Source organism: Panulirus ornatus, chromosome 39, assembly GCF_036320965.1.
Source record: "Panulirus ornatus isolate Po-2019 chromosome 39, ASM3632096v1, whole genome shotgun sequence".
NCBI lineage: Eukaryota > Metazoa > Arthropoda > Malacostraca > Decapoda > Palinuridae > Panulirus > Panulirus ornatus.
Window position 1 is genome coordinate 4,834,960 of NC_092262.1, and position 16,859 is coordinate 4,851,818.

Genomic DNA, 16,859 nt, shown 5'->3' on the forward strand with positions numbered 1-16,859 from the left:
AGGGCGGTTGTATCAGGCTCGAGTGTGGTTGTTCTCAAGGTTGTAGTCTAGGGTTGTGAGAACTGTTATACTAAGCTTGGGTGAACAGTTGTGGCGAGAGATGTTGTCAACATAAACATCCCTACCTGTTCTATGTCTGCTGTCCTCTGGGCTGGGAGAGGTAGAGTGAGTCTGTCCTCAGGGCTGAGAGAGGTAGAGTGAGTCTGTCCTCAGGGCTGGGAGAGGTAGAGTGAGGTTGTCCTCTGGGCTGGGAGAGGTAGAGTGAGGTTGTCCTCAGGGCTGGGAGAGGTAGAGTGAGTCTGTCCTCAGGGCTGGGAGAGGTAGAGTGAGGTTGTCCTCAGGGCTGGGAGAGGTAGAGTGAGTCTGTCCTCAGGGCTGGGAGAGGTAGAGTGAGGTTGTCCTCAGGGCTGGGAGAGGTAGAGTGAGTCTGTCCTCAGGGCTGGGAGAGGTAGAGTGAGGTTGTCCTCAGGGCTGGGAGAGGTAGAGTGAGGTTGTCCTCAGGGCTGGGAGAGGTAGAGTGAGTCTGTCCTCAGGGCTGGGAGAGGTAGAGTGAGGTTGTCCTCAGCGAAGGTTGGCATGATGGGCTACAGATGAGACTGTCCTGCTGCTGAGATGGGGAAGAGTGAGGTATGAGGTATGGCTGAGTGAGGTACCATTAACTGGATTAGAGGAAGAGGAGGGGATTTATAACGGGGTTTAGAGGGGCCGGGTGAGATCATAATAAGGGTAAAGGAGTCTGGGGTTTAGAGGGGCCGGGTGAGATCATAATAAGGGTAAAGGAGTCTACAAGAATATCATAATGTTAAGAGCAGTAGATCTGACTATAATGGAGCTCACATGAAGAGTTAGGCGGATAGAGAATGATTCAGACGAGTATAGAGGAGTATTATGGGGGTTCAGGGAGACGGGGAATATAAAATGGGGCTTCATGTTGGTGTTTATGTAGCTCAGATGGGATGAAGAGGGTGTAAGATACACATAATGGTTCTTAATGGCCTTGAGAGACACACAGTGGGTGTGGGCAATGTGCTACGTCCTAAGGTCGAAGAGTTTAAGATGCAGAAAAATGTTAAGGAGTATTGGAAAGCTTCCTGTCCATAAGTGAAGTGACACAGTTGAGGGTTAGAGGTATGTGAATGCGCTTAGGGACGTGTAATGGAGATTAGGAACGTGGTGAACAAAAAAGGTTTGTGGTACAAACAATGGTATTAAAGGTTATGTATGGAGGCAGGTCAGCATGAAATGGGATTAGTGGCTGTAGGTTAGGGTTGAGGGTAAACACGCACGCCTTAAAATAAACATCAAAAAAGGGGACTGAGAGGGAAATGGAAGGGTATGAAGAGGATGGGAGGGAAATGGAGGCGTACAGAAGGAGTTGGGGCGGATTTGGAGGGGGTGCTGTGAGGGAAGGGCAGATGCGTGGAGGGCCTAGGAGGGAAGTGGAGGGACTGGGAGGGAAATGGAGGCACATGGAGGTACTGGTGAGGAAGCGTATTGGTAGAGGAGGTGGTATGAGACGATACATTTGTGTGGCAGGAGGCAAAATGACTCGACCAGAGGGTCGGCAGTCTGGAAGGTTGGCAGTGTGGAGGGTCGGCAGTCTGGATGGTTGGCAGTGTGGAGGGTCGGCAGTCTGGATGGTTGGCAGTGTGGAGGGTCGGCAGTCTGGATGGTTGGCAGTGTGGAGGGTCGGCAGTCTGGATGGTTGGCAGTGTGGAGGGGTGAGAGTCTGGATGGTTGGCAGTGTGGAGGGTCGGGAGTCTGGATGGTTGGCAGTGTGGAGGGGTGAGAGGCAGGTGGTAGTGAACTCTGGGTATGAACAGAGAAGTGGAGGAACATGATGGGAAATGAGGAAGATTGTGTTAGTGTAAAGTACAGACACAACCAAAAATGACCCAATACTAATTGATGATAAAAGGATTATTATGATTGTCGTATGACACAGTCTTCATACAAGAACAGCTACTAATGTATACTGTTATATGAGATATGTATACGGTTGTAAGAAATATGCATACTCTTGTATGAAATATACATTTAAATACCATTCCTGATCTATAAAGAAAAGTATTTGACTATAAGTAAATCCTCCAGTATAGTACGAAAACATTTGCAAAGCAATTACTGAAAAGGCTGAAGATGTAAGAGAAATATGTTATGGTTTGGCGGAGAGTACGTTAACTTAATGTATTTAGGTACGATGTCAAGATGAACACAGATACAGCAGCAACAAATGATATCTTGAGAACCAAACTTGACCCCTACAGCTGTGCTTCCGTCCAGATCAACAATGTACATCATCAAATATAAGGTTCAAACATAATCCGCAAAAGCATTTCGCATCATCAAAGCCTGGCGGTGCACCTTGGGCCTGGCTGGTCATTTATGTACGTGGAGGGGAAAGAGGCGAGAATTATCCTGTGTTTTGGTTCCATTGTGATTATGAGAGAGGGAGTGTGGTGTAGCCCTGGCTGCTGGGGTGGGAAGGTAAGGGCACATACTTACCCTCCTACGGTGAGGGGTGTGCCAGCCACACAAACGTATTGTAACTGTGGAAATGAGGAAGTATGATCAAGTGAATCAAGAATCTCCATACTTGATCATGTGTGTGTGTGTGTGTGTCATCTACAAAACAGGTAGATTCTAAGAAGTTTGGCGACCACCCCTGCCGACCACCCCTGCCGACCACCCCTGCCGACCACCCCTGCCGACCAACCATGCCGACCAGCGAGGATTTTACAGAGGAGAAACAAAACTGGCCGACCAATACTCACTTTGTTAACTGCTTACGAGATGGTGAAGAATAGCTCTCTCTCTCTCTCTCTCTCTCTCTCTCTCTCTCTCTCTCTCTCTCTCTCTCTCTCTCTCTCTCTCTCTCTCTCTCTCTCACCCCTGATCCTCCCCTCCTTCATCTTTTATTTCCAGGTGGAGAGGGAGCCAATCTTCCTCCTCTACCTTGCCCCTCCAACAACACCACCACCACCAGCCACAACAACAACAGGTCTTCCATACAGGATACAACCCACACACATCCTTCCCTCACACCATACCTGACCATCTTGTGTTTCCCTCACTCAGGTTTTCCTTCTCTGTAGTTCTGACATCTTCACATGATGGAGATATCATGCAATTATCATGCAATTATCGCTCTGGTTATCATGAGTTTCCTCAATTATCTTGTAACAACGTTGGTGAACACTAGATCATACAAGATACAAGATTGATCAATCATTTGTTACATTACAATGTTAACATTTGTAGTTAACATGTGTTAAAACTCGTCATGTCATGTTCGCCTTCTTAACTGTCTGCAGGTGTGTGACCATATATGTACCCTGTGGTCTGGTGTGTGACCATATATGTGCCTTGTGGGTCATTGTGTGACCATATATGTGCCTTGTGAGTCAGGTGTGTGACCATATATGTACCCTGTGGTCTGGTGTGTGACCATATATGTGCCTTGTGGGTCATTGTGTGACCATATATGTGCCTTGTGGGTCATTGTGTGACCATATATGTGCCTTGTGAGTCAGGTGTGTGACCATATATATGCCTTGTGAGTCAGGTGTGAGTGGCAGGAGAGGGCTGGTGTTGGTATAGAGCATCAGGTGGTGGAGGGCCTCAGCGGTCAACCACCTGAATTATAGGGTGACCGGTCGTGTCTCCAGCTGTGACACGCCCGCCCTACACCACCTGCACCAACCCTGCTGCTCCTCCAGCTGCTGTACCATCCCTGCTGTTGTACCAACCCTGCTCCAGCTGTACCAACCCTGCTGCAGCTGCTGTACCATCCCTGCTGCTGTACCAACCCTGCTGCTGCTCCAGCTGTACCATCCCTGCTGCTGTACCAACCCTGCTGTTGCTGCAGCTGCTGTACTATCTCTAAGTACCGCATGACCATTAAACTCTAACAAGTGTATGTGTGTCGTCAAGGTAATCCTCAAAATATCGTACAACTCAGATAGCTGGGACACAAGACTCACAACAACACATGTGAGAGAACTCACAGCGCGAGATACAGATGTTATAAACTGCTGTAAAGTGTAGAAGATATCAAGTTCTTGTAATGTATGTATAACTAGAACATTTACAGTAAATAACAAGAAATGTTCATCGTACAGTTTGTGTTAATGTTAATCGTAGAGAGGTTGTGTATATTGTATCATGTGAAGGCTACAGGGAAGTAAACATCTGTAGAATCTTTCAATGATGAGAATTTTTACATATGATGTAATATATGACATATATGACGTCACTGCGTTCTACTGTGTCACATATGACATCACTGCCCTCTTCTGCGTCACACATCACTGCCCTCTTCTGCGTCACACATCACATCACTGCCCTCTATTGCGTCACACGACATCGCTATCCTCTACTGCGTCACACATGACATCACTGCCCTCTACTGCGTCACACATGATATCACTTCCCTCCCCACACGTGACGTCCTCAGCTCACGTCTATCCACCGTAACGAATGAGGTGAACTGGGTCTAAATCTGCCAATTACCGGGAGTGTATTATGCGCTTTCCCGGGCCCTGTGGTGAGGAGAGGCAGCGATTGTCGCCCCGAGAACCACAGATCCTGGGGACCTCGAACTGGGATTCTTTTGCACTAACTGGGATGTCCCAGGCGGTGTAGGGATGTCTGGGACTCGATTTTCTTTATAAGAAAGAAGGAAAAAAATTCTGGTAACCATCAAGGCTTGTAACGCACCTCAGAAGCGTCTTAATAAACAACTAGAGATGTGTTCTGTTTGACCGCAGTGGGGGATCTGTGAACTATTATAACTTCGTGATGAACGAAGAACACTGGAGAACTGTTGTTCAGTGTGTTATAGTGAAGAACACCGACACAGGTCTACTACAGAACTCTGTGATCTCCCTTACGTCCGTAAACACCTTAGAACCCCCAGGGTTTCGTAGCAAGCGCCCCTCCTAACCATTGTGTATAGCAAGGCCACCATCAACCAGTGTCGATTTAAGATGGCGTAAAACCAGTGGAAGTTTTCCCCGAGTAGGTGAGGTGTGTGGGAGGTGAGGGCCAGGCAGTTCCCAGACTCTGCCAGGATGAAACGAACACTGAAAGTCAGAGAAGCGTGAGGTGGGCCAAGCTGACAAATGGTTGAGATGGATCGCTTCCCATACCTCTCTCTCTACTCTTGCCTCAGACTGCTCATATTCTCTCTCTCTCTCTCTCTCTCTCTCTCTCTCTCTCTCTCTCTCTCTCTCTCTCTCTCTCTCTCTCTCTATGATGGGTATTAACCTTTGATCTTTATCGATAATCATGATTGAGGTATTCACTCCTGCATGATCTTTAATAAGTATATCGTCTCATGTTTCATGAACCTTCAAAACTTTTCCTATCCACATAATTGGTAATGACGTCAGAGCTGTTATTGATAATGGCGTATAATGACGGTAATGATCTAACAATCAGCCTACAGTTAACGGGAAGAACGCCAACATCTGCTTGTTGAGAGGTGATTATAAACACGAGACAGCGAGTACCATCATACATGCCTACCAACACATCATGGGGAGGACAGGGCAGGTTGTAGCTGGGAGGGGGTGATGTTGTGAGGATAGGAGAGGTTGTAGCACTAGGTGAGGGACGGGTGATGTTGTGAGGATAGGAGAGGTTGTAGCAGTAGGTGAGGGACGGGTGTTGGTGAGGGAAGGAGGGAGTTGTGAGCCTCATCATAACCTGTTGTGTTCATCATCAGTCACTGGTGGTCAGGCTGTGAACATTGGTCTCATATCATGATGGCCATCAAACAATATGCTAATTTTTCTGCCTTGTGATTAAAACAATTGTTCCACCACTGCCCTGGTATCCACAATCCCCTTGTAATTACTGCATTTCCTGTTATATAACCGACCTTTATAATCATAAAATTCCTCATCTGTTCACCCACGTCATTAATCATTTTATCATCAATTTCTACGCGTTTGTTATAATTATATTGTAACCTAATGATATTATTCATAGGATTTCCATTTTGATTCATGTGACAATAGATATCTGTGACCTTGACTATAAAAGATGGTGTTCAGGTAATATAAACAAAGTGCTAGTGTGAACAGCTGGTCTCACTGGCTACATGTAAACTCCAGCGTCCAACATATGACCAACATGTGAACACCAAAGCCATGTTACCTCTGCTGACGACGTCTCATGACGACACTGGCAAGGTGTTAAGTGGGAGACAACAAGGAAGATGGAAGGAAGTCTACTCTCTCTCTCTCTCTCTCTCTCTCTCTCTCTCTCTCTCTCTCTCTCTCTCTCTCTCTCTCTGGTGGCTACACAGTTAGTAGTATACAGGGTAAACGCTTTTCGCTTAACATCGCAAAAAATGTACGACACGAGAAGAAGAAAAAGGAGAAGAAGAAGAAGAAGAAGAAGGAGGAGAAGGAGGAGGATAAGAGGTTAGCACTTGACTTATGGTTGTGGAGATGAGGATTTGTGGTGAGGGAGGTTATATGTGGTGAATGCCCACCACTCTGAAGTCAACCAGTTTGCATGTGTATGTGTGTGTGTGTGTGTGTGTGTGTGTGTGTGTATGTGTGTGTATGTATGTGTGTGTATGTATGTGTGTGTTATGTGTGTGTGTGTGTGTGTGTGTGTGTGTGTGTGTGTGTGTGTGTGTTGCTTACGTTTATGTAATAAGATGATGAGAAGCCTCGGGTTTTTCTATGTAATCCATGTGATGGAGAACAGCATAGATTGTATGTGATTCTCTTATGTGATGATTGATGTAGGATCTAGGGGAACAATGTAGCCATAGAAATTATGTGATGATGAACAAATAACATTATTGTTTACACGGTAGATTATGGGTCAGGTAGCGAGCATAACAAAACAGAACAGACAATCATTGTATATTTACATGATCATGGTAATAGTGAGAGTAATCATAATGATGAAGCAGGACAGATATATGATAAACAGCATCATTTTTCTCTAAGAACAGTGAAGGGTACTCGGGGTTTTTTTTTTTCTTTTCTTCAACAGGTTTTTACTTTGAAAATGATGACAACATATGATACAACAATACAATATTGAAAACGGTAAATCATGGTTTTATGTTATATTATTTGTTATAACTCGTCGGAATTACATTCTCTATACCAACGGATATTATTATCATCTATGTGTGGATGACATGAGGACCAGCAAGACACAGTTTTCCATTTAAATGTCAAAAAGGAAATATTTTTTTCAAGAAGAACAATAGTAATAATTTGGCCTCGAGAGATGAAAACTTACAGGTAACGTCTCGCTAAGAGATAGCAGATCCCAAGCCACTTCCCTGTTCATGTCTTATATGACGGTATATCCCAGTGTTGCATGACGGTATATCCCAGTGTTGCATGACGGTATATCCCACTATTGCATGACGGTATATCCCAGTGTTGCATGACGGTATATCCCAGTGTTGCATGACGGTATATCCCACTATTGCATGACGGTATATCCCAGTGTTGCATGACGGTATATCCCAGTGTTGTATAACTGTATATCCCAGTGTTGCATGACGGTATATCCCAGTGTTGCATGACTGTATATCCCAGTACTACATAATGATAAGTCCCAGTACCACATGACTGTATGTCCCAGTGCTACGTGATGATAAAGATGCATTTTCCTGCAGCAACGCTACATATGTAATTTATGTCCATATAATAATGGTTTCTTCATGCACTGGCCTTGCATGATTTTCACAACCAGGTAATCATTCTATTACATTTACTATTTCTTTGTTGTTTTGGTTAGTAATTTTAGTTCTATCTGATTATTCCCAGTTTCTAGCACTTTGTTACCATACCTTTCCATTTGTTTGATTACTTTTATACTTGCAATTTCAATTTCAATATTTAAAACTTACTTTTAGGAAAATATAGCAATACCTAGCTATGCTCGCGACCAAAACACTTAACAACCTAAGCACTTAACAACCAACACAACAACCGGCACACTTCACAACCAGCACACATCACAACCAGCACACATCACAACCAGCACACATCACAACCAGCACACATCACAACCAGCACACATCACAACCAGCACACATCACAACCAGCACACATCGAACACTCAACATCCAACCCAGAAAAATAACAACAGTGACCCAAAAGTGACTTTACCTTCGACGTAGATGACCCAGGAGAGTGGCTGGGTCAGGGGTCAGCCAACAGGTAAGTGGAGCCGTTGTTTCGTCAGTGATGGTTAACCTGTGTCTTGTTCACCAACCACCCACAACAGGAAGGAGGACATCATCATCTTCTTACTCTGGGAGTCAACTCGTTCCTCCCTGGAAATCAGAAGTTGTGTTCACTCCAAAGTTATCTTGGTCAGTGAAGTAACCAAGTCTTTCCCATCTTTTCATTCATGTGTCCTTTACTAACATCTCTTCATGGGTTTGTATACATATCTAGAACCGTCTAAATCGTCTATGTGTATAGATGTAGGAGTTCATTCAATACTTTCAACATTCAGGGACAAATATTCGACCTCGATCATTTGTGTACAAGTTTTTGTGTCCGAAATTTGTGGTCGTGATTCACTTGAGATCCTTCCTGATTCGACATTGGCTTCATCACCTTCCAATCCCACAGGACGTAGCATGAACACTCTGGGAACAGCTGAGACTTACCACGAACACTTCTCTCAGCTCCCGTTGCTGCTGGCGAACGACATAGTGGCCAGGTCTCTCTCTCTCAGCTCCCGTTGCTACTGGCTAACGGCACAGTGGCCACGTCTCTCTCTCTCAGCTCCCGTTGCTGCTGGCTAACGACACAGTGGCCACGTCTCTCTCTCTCAGCCCCGTTGCTGCTGGCTAACGACACAGTGGCCACGTCTCTCTCAGTTACCTGGTTAATGGCCAACCCCCAACAGTCACATGATGGTCAGCAAAGGTCTCCTTGCTGGTCAGACCTGGGCCAGGTCAGGGTTCCTCACAGGTCACAGGAAGGAGAGAAGGGTCGGCCTTTACCTGGCAGGTCAGACCTGGACCAGGTCAGGGGTTCGTCACAGGTCACAGGGAGGAGAGAAGGGTCGACCTTTATCTTCACATTGTTCCGTCAACCATGCACGACTCAACCACTATAATACATGTCCCTCTCCCATCACCCAACTTCCATACTTCCCAGCGAATATTACATGGGTTTTCCTTGGCCAGATGACAGGAACAGCAGCAGGAACAGTAGCAGCAGCAGGAGGAGGAGGAGGCAGCGTGAGGCAGGGCAGGAGCCGGTACAGCGGAGCACGGAACGCAACCAACAAGAGAAGGAGAGAGTCGTGTACGTCCGCTCACACAGGCTGCCACAGACTGACTCCAGCCCCCGCCACCCACCCGCGCCTCCAACTGCTCACCTCGCTGTGTGTGTGTGTGTGTGTGTGTGTGTGTGTGTGTGTGTGTGTGTGTGTTGATGTGTGTGTGTGTGTTGATGTGTGTGTGTGTGTGTGTGTTGATGTGTGTGTGTGTGTGTGTGTGTGTGTGTGTGTGTGTGTGTGTGTGTGTGTGTGTGTGTTGTACTAGTGACTGGTTGACAGTTAAGGCACTGCAAGTGACTGTTGTATTCCTAACTTGTGGCCTGCCCCGATATGCACCATGTATGTATATATGTATAAATATATACATAAGGAAATAAATATATACATAAGGAAATAAATATATACATAAGGAAATAGATATACATGCTCACACGGTCTCAAATGATAGTTTTTGTTATGGTTCTTCAAGAACGACTTCTGGATGATCGTTAATTACAGTAACATTGGAATATTTGTTGTTGTTGTGAGAACATAAACTCAGACGTTTGAGAATACAAGGAATGATGACGTAGTTGATGACGGTTCGTGGTTATCCAGCGTGTGATGATGATGATGACCTTCACATGCCACATAACAAGATGGGTTACACAGTTCAAGTGAGGGTCGTGAGGACGACCCCAGGTCATGCCTTCAGAGGTCACTGATGACGCAACTGTGTGACCCCCAAGTCGTGACCTGGATTGTGGCAGCTCTGTGTCTTATACCCTCCAGGTCAACAAGGAAGTTGAGAGAGAAAATGTACAACAGAGGAAGTGTACGATGAAGACACGAGTGTACAAGATGATCAGAACTACCCACTCTACAACAGTAAACGGTTACAACAGGTGTTGTCTTCTTGTTCAACAGTATTACGTCATAACTGTCCAACAGCTTACTGTGGTTAACAACATTCATGTGGGATGCCCACACTTCCTAATTATCTTTATTTTGTAGATGATAAGATCACAAGCCTTGTTATCGCCAAGTGTTTACATTAGTTATAGTATTTTACACACCAGAGTAAATGCCTCTTACACAAAGCTGTAAAATTTTGTAAACTTGTAAAAATGATGAATTTATCATGTTATCACACATACGTTTTGAAGACTTCAAACATGCAGGGTTAAACTAAGCCAGTTTGAATAGTTTTGTCGTGTTAACTGCCTTCCTGGTTGTATATTGAAGGTTATTAATAATCTGGCAAAGATTCACAAGCTTGCAGTGTTGCCAGGAATATTCTATTGCACTACAGTGTTCTCAACTCCAGACATTTTCCTGGTCATACTTTCCTCTCTAAAGTAGAACAAAGGCAAGCTTACACATGTCTTTCCTCCTGCACACTATACTCCCTCCCTTCTTTCTCCCTCCATCACCACACCTCCTCCCTCCCTCCCTTCTTTCTCCCTCCATCACCACACCTCCTCCCTCCCTCCCTTCTTTCTCCCTCCATCACCACACCTCCTCCCTCCCTCCCTTCTTTCTCCCTCCATCACCACAACTCCTCCCTCCCTCCCTTCTTTCTCCCCCCGTCACCACACCTCCTCCCTCCCTCCCTTCTTTCTCCCTCCATCACCACACCTCCTCCCTCCCTCCCTTCTTTCTCCCCCCATCACCATACCTCCTCCCTCCCTCCCTTCTTTCTCCCTCCATCACCACACCTCCTCCCTCCCTCCCTTCTTTCTCCCTCCATCACCACACCTCCTCCCTCCCTCCCTTCTTTCTCCCTCCATCACCACACCTCCTCCCTCCCTCCCTCCCTTCTTTCTCCCTCCATCACCACACCTCCTCCCTCCCTCACACTTCACACCATCATAACTGAGGCATTAAATTTTCTTCTCATCACTTCAGGAACTTCAGAAGTGCCTCGTATTAACGGAGGGTTACCTCCCAGCCAGGCGGGGATACGAACCCCTCCTTGCTGTAAAGTGATAATCAATGTCATCCACTCAGCCAGTAAACCATTGCTTGTGACCAACCATACATCATTCATAACTAAATACCAACATAAACTACGGAAACCAATGACTTGATTCATTGGTGAAACTCATTTTCAGTACGATCATTATCATTATTGATTATCATTATTAAACTATTATCATTATCATTACTATTATTATTGTTATTATTATTATTATTATTAGTTATCATTATTATTATTATTATTATTATTATTATTATTATCATTATTATCATTATCAATAGTTATTATTATTATTATTATTATTGTTATCATTATCTCTATCATCATTATTATTATTATTATTATTATTATTATTATCATCATTATTATCATAACTGTACAAAGGAATACGAAGGAATTCAAACAGGATCAGACAGGTGGGTATTTTCGAGGTTCTTTGTGACAATGGAAGATGGTATGAGAACCTCACACATCAGTGTGGTAAACTTGACATTGTATACACATGATTCAGACACATTAACCTACATGCTGTCAGTGTTGCTAACAAGACGAAGGTAAGTTACGTCGTAAACTTGAAGCAAAATGCTTGTAAAGTCATTCCTTCAACGTATGTACGTACACTACTATCTCCCACCATTAACACAAAGACAAGGTGGAGAACATACAACAAGAATTCCCCACAAGGCATGGATGACGCGTAAGGCTGACCGCACGAATATCTAGAGTTAAGAACATGTGATGTGAGTTACCTGTTAAGTGTTATGTATGTGAGGTGGAGAGACTGTATCTTTGTTGGAGAGATTGTATCTTTGTGGGAGAGACTGTATCTTTGTGGGAGAGACTGTGTATCTTTGTGGGAGAGACTGTGTATCTTTGTTGGAGAGACTGTATCTTTGTGGGAGAGACTGTATCTTTGTAGGAGAGACTGTATCTTTGTGGGAGAGACTGTGTATCTTTGTGGGAGAGACTGTATCTTTGTGGGAGAGACTGTGTATCTTTGTGGGAGAGACTGTATCTTTGTTGGAGAGACTGTATCTTTGTGGGAGAGACTGTATCTTTGTGGGAGAGACTGTATCTTTGTGGGAGAGACTGTGTATCTTTGTTGGAGAGACTGTGTATCTTTGTGGGAGAGACTGTGTATCTTTGTGGGAGAGACTATATCTTGTGGACTAAAAACCAGCAACTTCTTGCTTGGGTATGAGAGAGAGAGAGAGAGAGAGAGAGAGAGAGAGAGAGAGAGAGAGAGAGAGAGAGAGAGAGAGCTGGAGAAGGTGGGTTAAACCAACAGGTTATTTTGATGAGCGTGACCACTTACCGCGCCTTGGTGTGGCAATCTTGGAGGTGCGGGTGGTGTTGGTACGTGTGTCTACATGAGAACATCTAGATAACTTTGTTCTCGTTATTAGAAAACGTTCTCATCTTCGGCAGGTCACGCTGAGGGGCAGGGAGAAAATTCACCTAAATTAGCTGGCAGCCGACAGGGTACAGAGCTGAGCAAGCTAAAATCTGACGCAGAGAAATATTTCTGGATTAACGAAGTTTGGACAGAGGAGCGTGTTGGAGGCCGGGGGGTAGGAGGCCACGATGGTGTAGGAGGCCGGGGGAGAGGGGAGGGGGTAGGAGGCCACGATGGTGTAGGAGGCCAGGGAGGATGCAGTACATGGGTGGGGAGAACAGATGACAGGAGACCTGATGGTTCAGGAGATTATGTGTGAGGGATAAGGACGTGAGGAGGAGTCAGGCTTGCAGGAGTGGACAGGAGGTCAGGAATGGGTCGAGGGTCAGGTTACCAGGAGTGACTGGCAGGCCAGGAGTGGGCAGGATGGGGCCAGCCAGCAGGACGACCCTCCAACATAGTCGTCTCAGACGCCACCATCCGTCATGGCAGTTTACCACACCCTCGTACCCTCCTCTTTCGTCTGTACCTTTGCCTCTGACTCCCTGATCAGCTTCTAACCTCAGGGACCAACGTCTATATCCCTATAACCTGCTTCACTATCTTCATGAATTTGTCTATATTGATATATACAAAACATTTGTAATAGGGACCTATTGAAGCCATGTGGTTAGGTGGCTGTGGTTATGTGGTTGTGATTATGTGGTTGTGGTTAGGTGGTTGTACCACGTCTCCTCACTTCGCCCACACCACATTTACCACAATCCTCCAGTCTCACTAGCATCATTGTGGAAATCCTAACCTCTGTATTACAGAGCTAATATTCCTCTTGTTAATCGTGCCAGGTTTCATTCCTCCTCATCCCACACTTGTCTGTCCTGCCAACACACACTAAGTCACTGTTATCATTACAACATAAACCAAATCCTCTTTTCATAACCACAACAGCCAGACTTTCACTTGGGTTAAGGATGAAAACAATCAGGTTCCAGCCGATGTTTTATCCATAAAAGCCAGACATTATGTGATGAAAGTCTCAGGTAGACGACCCAGCCTAGCGGGAGGTATATAAACTGTAAGTTGGTTTAATGGTGGACTCCTGACCTGGCCCTGGAGTCCTATGATGATAGCCGGGCTGAGAGAGTCTTACTGTTTATATACGGGATAGACAGGGTAATGTGTCTTACTGTTTATATACGGAATAAGGCGGGAGAATTCTCTTACTGTTTATAGGACATAACAGGTTGAGAGCCTTGCTCTTTGTGTACGAAATGTTTTAAAGTTGCTTACTTTGTGTGAAGTTAAGAGTGGCTTGAATATAAAGAAGTTGTTGAAGTGAAACATCTCTCTTATCTGTGGTTATCATCAGAGGTCGTGCCGACCCCACTACCACCAGCATGTCTCCACAATGATGCCAGACGCTCAGCATGTATGTGTATGTAGCCCACCGTTTTATACGTACAATCTCCCACACAGTAGCTTGTAATCTTATCAATCACCTACTTCAGTCTTATCAGATAGAAGTGGGTCTTCAATCTGTCTTTTGAGACCAGATATTCGAACACTTTCCTCAAACATAAACCATACAACCATACTCGCTTCCATTCTATTTATGTTTTCCTCAGACGATCATTCATACACCAACGATAATGTGTTATTGTCACCTTCTTGCCACTGTGATAGTCAACTGTAGAGAGGAATGTTTATCATCTATGATAGATAGATAAACCAGCGATGTCGTCAATGGTTAGGAAGTCGTAACCACAAACACAGAAGGATTCCATGGGAGAAAAGACTCTAAGGTGAGAAGTAGGTATATTGGGAGAGATAAGGACAGACAGACAGACAGGGAAGGAGTGAGTGAGGGAGGGAGCGAGGGAGGAGAACCTGTGTACCAGGAGTGGTGTATCAGCCACCACCACACCACACACACACACACACACACACACACACACACACAACTCTCGCGCCACAAGTTTGACAGAGAGGAACTCCCTAGTTTCCGAAACCCTTGCTCGGAGCGGCTGTGAGGAACACTTCTTGTAATTAAACAAACCAAAAGTAAAACTTATGAAGGAAAAATAATGACAACAACATCGTCTGGTTGGTCAACATGCGTTGGTGAAACTGTATCAGAAAATACACGACACATCTCCATACACTGCTTCATGTGTCGCAGGACTTATTCTCACCATTTCTCTTATGTTGAATCTTTCATGGAAGATATATATATATATATATATATATATATATATATATATATATATATATATATATATATATATATATATATATATATATATACATATATCAGCTAGTGATTGTATGACAACATGTGTCTCTGGTCCATCTTGACTCTGTACTCCAAGAGTCATGTACCTCTGGCCTCCACAGACACAAGAGCAGTTTACCTTTAATCAGTTGGAAACTTGACTCCCTGAGTTTGAGAATATCACACTCGGGCGCTGATGATGTGACCTATGACCTGACCTGGAGGAGATAGACAGACGGGAAAAGAGAATGATAAACAGAAGGATGAACGGTTAGACAGGCAGAGGATAATGACTAAGGTAAACAGATAGAGACACAGACAGACAGACAGAGACAGACATTCTCGTGTGGATTCAAGTGTTGTCATTATCACCTCCCATCATCACATTAGTTTCTTGTCTGTGAATAACATCCTCTCCCACCACGTACACACACACACACACACACACACACACACACACACACTCAATATACCGACTCATGGTCGCTAATGAAGCCAAAATTAATGACATGAGGGAGTCGAGCGTTGACCATGGCCAGTGGACGTTGCCTGAGAGCATTTCAGGACCCGCCAGACAGTAATGAGGCTGGGTTGTGTGGCACCCACCACCAGCCAGGCGAGGTAAGTGCCACTCTGCGATCATCAATGTGAAGTGGAAAGTGACACTCTCATGGCATTTCTCGCGTCAGAACTTATAGTAAAGTTTCTGGTCGTTTGGTATAGTTTGGCACGTCAGGACTATACAGTATATGTGATGTAGTTGATAAAGAAAAGCAAGGAATATGATTGGCTGTGAAGCTGTATAGTATATGGGGTATACACTCCATATACTCGTACAGTAAACATGGACACTTTCTCTATTTTCTTAAGATAACCAAACAAGGGACAACAAACAAGTATAACTGCTGTTGACCAGCTAAACCACCTATGATTTGGTTGTTAACCTCTCCATGTTACGAGCAGTTTAGAGGTTGTTGTCTCACTGGAACAAGCAGATCAAATCCTATGACTTATATATTCTTAACAAACGATTATTAATAATATCAGAAAGAGAATTATAATACGGAAGCTACCAAACTGCTCGACCTGGGCAGTTTGGCCAAGTTAACCAATCAAGAGACGAGTTGTTTACAGGAAGGAAACATCGGCTTGATTCCTACACACTTGTCTTGTCTCACGTAATGATACACATAGACCAGCTCATCTCTTAATTGTGACCAGCTGTTCTACTCCCAGTTGATGACCAGCTGTCTACGTCTCAGCTGGTGTAAACACACTGCCAAGTGTCAACAGGTCAGATGACGTCACTACAGTATTGACCAAGACTGAGGGTCACGGATGACGTCACTACAGTTTGAACTCCTTCAAGACGTGTCTGATGTTGTGTTCAGTTGTCTGCCACGTAATGAACGCCACACAACCACAACACAGTCACTGGACGCCGGTGATTCACTCATTCAATAACAATAACAACCACAAGATAACATGAGCTTAGCGAGGATAAAGATCTGGGGTCAACAACGAGAGAGAGAGAGAGAGAGAGAGAGAGAGAGAGAGAGAGAGAGAGAGAGAGAGAGAGAGAGAGAGAGAAGAGAGAGAGAGAGAGAGAGAGTTGAGGGAAAGTGTGAGCCAGTGAGAGGGTCACATGACCTGTTATCTATACGTACATCTACCAGGACCCACAACAGGGGTCATGCCCACAGTGACCCCCCCCCCCCGGGGGGAGACACCCCGGGGGGGGGGGGGGCGACAGGTGTGGGTGCCGTGTGTGGAGGTCATCATCACGCATGATAACACACAGCATGAACTTTGACCTACACCCAACACCTAGAGGACACTTGAAGATCCTCCCCTACACCTACGTGTGTTCCTCCCCAACACCCACACCCACCCACACCCACACCCACACACACAGGGTTGTGGGGAGAAATAAATGGTGAGTGTGGGGA

At 45.0% G+C, this 16,859-nt stretch overlaps 1 protein-coding gene across 6 annotated transcripts in view; it reads right to left on the bottom strand.

Moving 5' to 3' along the window:
• Nucleotides 1–16,859, bottom strand: part of LOC139761043 (5-hydroxytryptamine receptor-like) — a 421,987-nt gene that overhangs the window by 287,038 nt on the left and 118,090 nt on the right. For 3 of the 6 annotated variants that reach the window (XM_071684810.1, XM_071684806.1, XM_071684807.1), the window contains one exon: nt 8,154–8,320. The exons of 1 other annotated variant lie outside the window; for it this stretch is intronic. The gene's annotated coding sequence lies outside the window, so the exon portion shown is untranslated. Of the gene's footprint in view, nt 1–8,153; nt 9,342–16,859 lie in introns of those variants that run through there. 2 more of the 6 variants (XM_071684811.1, XM_071684809.1) reach the window with 2 other exon arrangements.